Source organism: Eptesicus fuscus, chromosome 4 (genome assembly GCF_027574615.1).
Source record: "Eptesicus fuscus isolate TK198812 chromosome 4, DD_ASM_mEF_20220401, whole genome shotgun sequence".
NCBI classification, from domain to species: Eukaryota; Metazoa; Chordata; class Mammalia; order Chiroptera; family Vespertilionidae; genus Eptesicus; species Eptesicus fuscus.
In genome coordinates, this window is record NC_072476.1 from 27,801,758 (window position 1) to 27,811,974 (window position 10,217).

Consider the following 10,217-nt stretch of genomic DNA (forward strand, 5'->3'; position numbering starts at 1 on the left):
TTGTCCCAAACCTCTGGAATAAGATGAGTGCCCAACCTTTTACTGTCTCTTTGTGACTGTTAGAATTGTGAGGGAGAAAATTTATCTTTTCTTTTTACTCTTATACATTCTCTGCTGGGGTCCTGTAACAAAAGACATTAACAAGAGAAAAGCATACAAATCTATTTAAAGTTTTAAATGACACAGGAACCTTCATAGGGAAATAGAGACCAAAGAGGTGGTTAAACCTGGGCAGTTTTATGATAGGCTTGATGGAGAGTGGGAAGTCCCGGAAAAGTGTCCCAGGACAAAAGGGATGAGCTAAGTGTATAGCCAAGTGGGGAAATGTAGCAAGGCCTACTCCTTCAACTTCCTCTTTGAGTTCCTCTGTCTTTAGAGATAACGAAGCTCCTTTCCTATGGATATAGCAAGGGCATCGCTCGCAGGAGGGTTTTATGACCCACTTTAGGGGAAGGTCAGAAAGTCTTTCCTGCACCTGCCATAATCACATTCTTTCATCTTGAGACATTCAATGTGCCCAGGAGCCATATTATGCAGCAGTATGTCCTAAACACCATTACTATCTACAAATCACACTTCAAGATGTCTTTAAAATTTCTAAATATCTAGAAGAACCTAAATCCTACTTATTTAATGAAATCTGTTTTCCTGAAACCAGTGTGGTACCTGTAAATGTATTTATAGCAGACTTGAAAAAAATGAATGAATAGTTTGAGACTGAAAAAAAAGGCAGGTGGGCAGTCATAAACTTAAAGATACACCCATTTGGTCACCCTGCACACTTGGAGAAAATGGTCACTTTATAAAGCATGTCCTGAGACTTCCTGGATGGCCTTCATTTCTCCCCAAATCTCTACACATTCATGAAAGTTATTTTTCTATTAGGGGCCTTTATAAGGAGTCTCCAAAAGTCTTATTAAAATGCAAATCATTTATTTGATAAAGGTCAGTCTTAAGCTTTTAGAGCCCACTAACATAATCACAAAAGTAAAATTAGCAAATGTCGTAACTGCATTCTTAGGAAATCTGGGCAGGTGACCTATGATGAGAAGAAGGGTTAGAGTCCAGGAAGATAACGGCCAGGTGGGGCAGGGGTTACAAAGAGGAGTCCTATTGTAAGTAATGGCCAGTAAAGGAAGGGGTATCAAAAAAATCAATAAAAACAGAAAAAAGGAAAAGCACAATTTTACCTCCTATATCAAGTTGCCTAAGATCACTTCTGTTTCTAACCTCCCCCAGGGGGCTATTTAGAGTGAAATGACCCAGGCCAGGGGTGCATTTTCAGTTATTAAATAAGTAAGTTGAGCTTCTGGCTCTGAACAGCCCTTGACCCAAAGGCTGATGGGCGGAAGTTAGAGGAAAGGGAATGAACCAGATCCCCGATGGTTACAGTCTGCACAACAGGGCTGAAAACCATGTCCCTCCCAGCATGGCTTCCAAAGAACAGGTCTTTGATTGCAGAAGTTACTGCTGCCCAGGGCTGTGCTGCAGGGAAGGACTAAGGGCCACAGCCTGGAGGGAAGGGGGCAGCAAGAGATGTCCTAAATGAGAAATGTAATCACTGACACATCTGTCAACTGATGGCATAGAACCCTAAAATCATGTTGATAAAACAGAGTCAATGCTGGCCTAACTACCCTCTCTCAGCCAACTGCCCAAGGTCTGGTGATTCATCAAAGTCTCTCTAGGCATTTCTCTAAACAAGCCCAGACTCCAATCCCAGTGTAAAATCCACAAGCCAGCTTCTGGGAGTGAGAAACAGGCAGTTGACTTTAGGATTTTTTTCTTCATCTGGAGAAACATGAATAAATCACACATCATCAAGTTTATCATTTTTCTCCTCAGAGAAATATGAAATATTATAGATCATCTCCAGTACATCAGCTTCTTCACACTCCATTAGCATGAAGGGACTATTTTTGATATAATTTATCAAACCACTGGCCTCATTTCTGCCATTTCCTTCAAAATGGAAATGCGGACACAGTGGACTCAGGCTTCCCTTACTCGCAAGCTGCCTCAATCCAAGTCTACTCTGGGAGCAGGAGCTAAGTTGAAGGCCGTAATTGGCGATAGGCCATCAGCCAGTGCTACCACTCAAAAGGCTGAAAGACCTAACCAAAAGACTGGAATGGAGCTGCTTCAAGTCACTTTAGGTAGATCCTGCTGAACTGAGAATATGTTTGTTTTTAATGAAGATCTTCTCTCTTACCAAAGTCAGTTTCTCCTCAACCTGCCCCACCTTGAAGTAGAAAGTGTTCTGCTAAGGATGGCTGCCTGGTTACTAAGCTACCTGCACTTATTGGGAGCCAGAAATGTTTGAAAACTACAATAGAGAATGAAAACATTAGCTCTCTATCTTCTTCCTCCTCCCATTGACAGCATTAAAGTGTTTTAACAGCAAGGCTGAGAATCAAATGACCTATTCAATTTAATATGATGATTATTTTAATTAATGAGTTCCTACTATGTTTGAGGCATCTACCACGTGGTTCCTGCTCATAGTCAGCTAAGCAAATGTCTACCTAACTACTGTAATATAAGTAAGAATCAGACAAGACATGTACGATGTACATAGATAAGAAAGCACTTCATTACGATCTTGAAAACGGAGAATTTCAACAGCCTGGATAAAGTTTAAGACAGGAAAGACAATGAAGGATAAAGAAATGTCACCAGGAGGCATGAAAGAGAAATGACACTGGAACTAAGGCTCGAGAGGTAAATAGTCCAAAGACCAGAAAGAGGTTAGATCAGGATGGTTCTTGAACAGCAAGCTGAGGAGTATTAGCTTCCTCACATAAATAACAGGAAGCCATTGAATGTTTCTGAGCATAACAGTAAAGATTAGAACTGTGTTTAAGAAGTCAACTTTAACAGACCTGTGAAAGATGGCTAAGGAGAGGTGAGATGAGAGTTGAGAAGACTCCTGCAACTCAATTCCCCTGAAAATCCTCTCTAGAGCATACAGCTGAAAGATAAGAGCCTGGTTTGGCAGTCATACATCAATCATGCCACGCGCTAATAAGTGCTCAGTACAATTTGCTGAAATAACAAATGGACATGTGTGCAAGAAGATCTGTAAAAGAAGGTTCACAGCAGCATTATTTGCAATAGCAAAAAACTAAAAACATTCTACATGTTCATAAATAGAATACATAAATTGTGGCACAGCTTTAAACTACAATTTTATACAGTAGTGGAAGAGCAAAATATAGCAACTGAATTAATCTCAGAAACATACTGCTCAGTTAAAAAAGGTTGCTGAATTTCAGACGGAAGGTGGGGGTGGGTAGGTGAGGAGTGATTAACTAGGGAACTTATATGCATATGTGCATAACCCATGGACACAGACAATAGTTTGGTGAGGGCCTGGGAGGGGCAGGTAAGGGGTGAAGGGGGTCAATGGGAAAAAAAAAACACAAACAAAGGGGACATCTGTAATACTTTCAACAACAAAGATTTTTTTTAAAGTTGCTTAAGTGTATATATACAGTAAGATTCAATTTAATATATACACTGAGTGGCCAGATTATTGTAATCTCTGAACACATAATAATCTGACCACTCCCCCCTGGCCAGGCTGGCCGGACCCCACCCATGTACGAATTCATGCACCGGGCCTCTAATACACACACACACACACACACACACACACACACACACACACACACACTGAGTGGCCAGATTATTATGCATTCAGAGATCATAATAATCTGGCCACTCAGTGTATTTTAAACATACTATATAATACTTGTAGATTCATGCGTGTGAAACATGTATAAAGAAGTCCATAACATAAATAACTACATTCAGATTTGTGGTTGTTACCCCTGGACTCTGAGAGGAGAATATGATCAGAATTCAATGGAAGATTCCACTATATTGGAAATGTCTTACTTTTCAAGTTGGTGATGGGAACATGTATGTTCATTCTATTATTTTTGTGCCTTTATATAATAAAATAAGGATAAAGCAAAAATAATAATGATCAGTCAGGAGAATTTTGGGGGACTAGCCATATTTAAGGACATGGAGGATAAGATAATCATAATGAAGTAGAATGAGAAAAGGCAGTGAAAAAGGGGGAGAAGTCAGACCACTGACATACTCCAGGCCTGGCAAGTGACAGGCATGTGCCGCTAAAGGCTGGCAGAGAGAGTGCAGCTCATACACTTGGTCCAGACTGTACAGAGAGACAGGAGGCCAAGGGCTCGTGGGAGAACTGAGATGAGGAGCGACCATGGGATTGACACAAGGGCACAGGAAGGAGGAGGAGAGCTGGCGGGAGGGTCAGGTGGACCTTGACCAAAGGCAAAAACAAACCAATGGAAGCCTGGATGGAAATCGTCCTTTGCAGGAATACAGAGACCTATTTATTAACTCCAAGGAATAAAAAAAAGAATGTGTGTGTTTTAAGAAAATTCCAAAGTTGGCATTATATTCTACTTTCCCACATCCCCTCCTGAAAGATTGAATTTTGTGCTATCATTCTTTTTCAAATGATAAAGTATTTTCTTCCATTTTAAGGCTGAGCTGGGACAGGACAGCATGGAAAGTGAGTCAAAGCAGAATAAGAATATGTCCACCTCTCATTTTTCTTCTTACAGGAATGCCATTGGATAACTTATTTTTTAAAATCTGAAGTTTATTAGTCTGGTATTTATTTTGGTTTCTCTGGAGGGTACAATTATGCCGTAGAAAGACCTGTGGCTGAAAGACTTTCACAATAAACTATTTCTATGCTTACCACATGTACCAGGAGCAGCAAAGAAGGTCCCCTTTGTGAGGCATTTTTCAGAGAGACGACCCCTGTCCTTTTCTGTTAACATCATCATAGATTCTGGCATTACAGCTCCATGGCCCACTACCCCAGCTACAGAATACCTCACGGGAGTTATGCAAAATGATTATGTTGAGCATCCCAGCCAGATCTGAAAGAGTCTGAGAGTAGGAGATAAAATACCACCCTGAAAAAATCTTGCACAACCAAAGAACGGATCCCAACATTTGCAATGAAGGATTTACCAAGGCTGGTGGCAAGCTAGAAAGAGTTGGTCTCCGGGTCCTGCAATTCCTTCCAGATCTGAAATGTATACTAAGTTTAGTGAACAACTTTATAAGTAAAGGAGCCTTGAACCTTAGGTTTCTGCCTCCCACTCCTGTTCTGGGGAAATCCCACTTCACAAGTTGAGTAGGTGGGTCCAGTTCACCATTCTTTAGCAGGGCTGTGAAAAGTAGAGATTTCCAGAAAACATCTGCCAAATCATCATGTGATAAAGATAATCCACATGGACACGGGAAGTAAGAAATGGGTTTGAGAGTCTCTCTAGTTTGCCAAGCCAGCAAGTGACACTGCTGGAGGTGCTAGGAAAGCGATGATGTGCAGGTGTTAAAAATGAATGAGGAGAAAAGCACAAGGGGACATCCTGTGATAACCACAGCTGCTCCTGAAAAACCCCGCTCTTGCCCTGGGGGTAATTAAAACCCATTCTCCAGGGCCTGCATAATTAACCACTAAAATCAAGGAGGAAAAGAGATGTATTTATTTGGACTCGAAGACATGTCTAAGACAGTGTGAACTATATGCAGACTCACAACCCCGTGAATTTTTTCCCACTTGTACAGGCTTGGCTGGGGACAACCACCCAGAGTTTAGTTCTAATTCTCTCTGAGCCCTACCCTGCCAAGGGGAGAGGGGAGACCTCTGTGACGGGCTTGCATTTCAAATGACTCAGGTGAAGCCCATGGTATCCAGCTTAGCCGAAGGTGGAGCCAAGGTAAACAGAAAAGACAAGGCAGGAACATGAGATGGCCCATTAAACACAGTCACAAACAACCGGAGCACAGACTTGCCCATGAGTCACACGAGGCCCTTACGCTGCTGCCCACCCGCTGCCAAGGCATTCCAAAATACATCCCAAGACTTTATCTTACAATAGTGGAGATTCACCAGGCCTTGGTGGGACCTGCTGAAAGTCTATTCTATATTTTTAGCAATATATAGCTATATGAAAACTGGCTATTCTCCCACTGCAATAGGGAAAACAACAACTTTCCATTAAAATCATTTATCTTTATTGTTGAGAGTGTTACAGATGTTCCCCCATTCCCCCAATCGACCCCCCTCCACCAGGTTCTTGCCCTGCCCCAGGCCTTCACCACACTGTTGTCTGTGTCCATGGGCACTGCATATATGCATATAAATTCTTTGTTTAAGCTCTTCTAGCCTCCCCTCCCCCTTCCCTCTGAGATTCCTCAGTCTGTTCCATGTTTCCATGCCTCTGGTTCTATTTTATTCGTCAGCTTATTTTGACAAATAAAATCCCATTTTGTTACACCAGGAAGTTCAAAATGATGTCAGTAATGGCAAAGGAAACTGAGACCACCAACCCTCTGTGTCTTCCTAGACTTAAAGACAGTGGTCACTCAAAAGAAAGTCATTTTTTAAATGGTATCTAAGCAGTGCTGCCATTCATATTTCTCTTAAAATGTTCTCAGGACACTGTAAAGTGGTTAATGGCTCCACAGGGACACTCACTCATCAAGGGGCCAAAGGATATAATATCAGGGGTCCAAAAATTAATTTCTCAAAAACGACAAGTGAAAAAAAAAATGATGTTAATTATAGATGATCAAGCAATCAAACACAAACCACTAACAGGAAGAAGAACCAGTGTACATCAGCAATGACTTGAAGAAACTGTGGGGCTAGAAACAAATGAGATCACTCCAATGCAGTTCAAACAGATTTAATGCAAAAAGAAAACACAAATCCTAGCTAGGGGTGCGATGGTGTACAGAAAACTTACATCTATTGCACATGATGAAAATGACCTTTCTTGGGGAGAAAATTCCTTTCCCTAATGACATCCCAGGCCAGAACCTGACTTTGTGTTATAAGGTTCAAACCTTTGCTCCCTCAGTTACCACCAGCCTCATAATCTGAGTCTCAATTTCTTCATTTGTAAAATGTCAATAATAAAATCTACCAGGTAGAATTGCTTAGAAATGACACGAGATAATACAAATAAAATATCTCATCAAATAACATGCAAAGCCCATAGCAAAAGTAAGTCTGGATCTCCATACCCCTACACCTTCGAAGCAGCATGGTGAGGTGATTATGAGCACAGGTTCTCCTATCAGGCTATGCAAACCCTGGCTCAGCCTGCAACTACTTATATGACCTTAGATTTCTGAACCTTTCTACGCCTCAGTTTCCTTACTGAAAAAATGGAGATGGTAACAGTGCCTTCTTGATGAAGTGGTTGGAATAGTTATTAGCTGAAACACGCTTAGAACAGTGCCTGGTACACAGCACAACTCAACAACTGCTAGCTTGAATCATAATTATTATATATGAAATTTGGAAACTTTTTTTAAAATTTAATTTCTTTATTAAGGTGTTACATATGTGTACTTATTCCACCATTATCTCCCTATCCCCCCCACTCATGCCCTCACCCCCCTGTTGTCTGTGTCCATTGGTTAGGCTTATATGCATGCATACAAGTCCTTTGGTTGATTTCTCCCCTTTACCCCCACCCTCCCCTACCTTCTGACAGAATGCCTTCTTTGAAATTTTGAGAATCTAGAGGCAAAGCATTTAATCAAGTCAGACCTTCTGAGCATTCTACGTCTCCTGTGAAGACCCTGATAATGATATTTTTCATTGATACTATTCTTTTCTTGCTTTTTCAAGTATGGCTAATGTACTTTTTATTTGACTTTAAGAAAAAAAAAAAAGGAGGTAAAACACGGAGAAAGCAGTTCATATCAGCAATTTACTTATTAAACAGCAACTTCCCAGGTGTGGCTTGAGAGCAGAGCAAACCCAGCCCAACTTCCCTGAGACTCCCATTTTATATCAATTTCTTGGTACAGAAACAACTTCACTCCAATACCATGGCCTCCAGGCTGTGCAAGACAATCCATCATCAGAGAGACGCAATTGTAATTGATAGAGCATGCTCTCTCAGGCAAAAACACACTGAATACATTTTAGAAGATTTTTGAGAACAAGTATATTGAAACAAATACGTTTTTTGAAGAATGATCCAAATTTAAATTAACACCACTTCATCCCAGTTAACAGTTTTACTCTTATCTTCTTAATCAAGAAGACTAAGTATTATGAAATGGTTTGGGCAAGCATGGTGGGTTAACTGCTTCTAAGAGTTCAAATCCATAATAACATTTCCTTCACACAAGCACTGCTGAGAAAAATAGTAATAGTGGTTTGGACAGGCAAACTCATTGCCATTACACAGAAGAAGAAACTGAAAATGACCAGAAAGTTGAACAACTTCTTTAGAGTTAGTTACTTTTGAGCAAGTGTCAAGAATCTAAGACATCCTGTCCCTGGCTCCAGATGGTAGTCAGTGAGACTCTACGGCTCTGGCCAAGGAGTAATTTTCAGATAACTGCTTGGATTCCACAGAATACCAGAAAATGCCAACACTGGCCAGTTTAATGAATCCTTTACTACACCACACACAAGGAAATCAAAGTATGAGCTTGGGTGTATACTGCAGTAAACTAGATATCCCTTCTCACCCTAATATCCTTTCTCTCCCTAGAAGCTTTGGATGTTTTGGGGGAAAGTTTATAAATTGTGATGACTTTCAGGGGCCAAATCTCATGAGCTCAGTTAAAGTAATCATTTCCCACTTATTAATCAAGTGCAATCACAATGATTATATTGTAGACATAATAATAATGAAAGCAAACACGATTTGCTTTCAGTAAACGTTGGCAGGCAATAACATTTCCTAATAAAAATACAGCCAGGAAAATAGTTTATGGTGTTGAGAGAGATATTAAAATGTGCAAAAATGCACAGAGGAGAAAGGCATTAGATATACATATTTCCCAGTTATTAAAAATTGAAAAATATAAAGGTGAGATTAATGTTACAGAACCTCTCTGCATCTCTAGAAATGAAGGGTTTAGGGTATATGAAATGTCTGCTGCTCTCGAGGATGTACCATAGCTGGCAGGAGAACCTCTGCATAGAATTTGAATGAGTAATGGGATAAGAAGCATCAGATGAAATTGAGAAGGAGAGTAAAATTTCCCATGAAAGAACATTCTTTAATTATGAAGAAGGTTGTCTGGGATTACCCTGCAGAAATCTTTGCAAATCCTTGCTCTTTATACCTGGGTAAAATGAGAGCTACCTAGAAAGCCATTTTTCCTGCTTTACTCTCTCAGGTCCATCGACAGAAAAAAGACTGAGCCCAGAGCAGCAACAACATCAGAAGTGCCGCAGATGCTGGGAACGGAGGCAGAGGCCCAGGATTCAGCATCAGTAAGCTTCCTGGCTCCCAGGACCATAGCACTGTGTGCTGAACAGAAGGGTTAGCAAAGGCAAGCAGAGAACGGGGGAAGCTTGGTAGGAGAAAAAAGGTTTCTATCACAAAGCATCAGCAATGAGGAGAAACTCATGGCAAATGGGGAGATTCTGCAGTCATCTGACTCCTGAAAGGTAAAAAAACCAAAACCAAAAACAAAATGTAGTCCGTCTTAAAATCTCTGAGCAAGAAAGGAAGGGAGCAAAAACTACTAGAAAAAAACCCACAAAACTTGTTTATAATAAAGACTACATTCTGTAGCAATTTCCTAGATTCCTGGGGTTAGAAATCTAGATTGCCAATGGATAAGTGAGCCTTAAAATCACATCCCTGCTGACAAAAATTCATTTCTTATAACCGTCTCCATTTACCGGAATGCTGAATCTTTCCCATGGGGAAGGAACAAATGAAAATGTTATTTCTCTGCTCATGAACTCATACCTTTCTGTCTGCTTTTCACTGTTGGCAATTTCATTCTCCTCCAAATTTGACTAAAGCCCGTGACCTGAGGGAAATAATGTCTATATAATAATCTTCTGAAACTCTAATTCTGAGTCATGTTTTTTTGGATGTTGCCTCGCAGTTTATGAAAATTGCACTGAGCTATGAAATGTAAGTGATGTGATGTCTCTGCCTAACATAATCATTTTGCTGGTGAACATGTTGCAAATACTAATGAAAAGGAGGCTCCCACAAAAGCCATGAAAGCTGGTTAATGGCAACAATCTAGCAGCAATGGCCCCATCTTCAGCACTGTTCCTCATACTCCTCTCAGAATAGAACCGCAAAGGGTAACAGACAGGTGGTCAAAACACAGTCAGGAAGAAGGGGAAAGAATTCACTTCTATTGTGAGCCTCCTC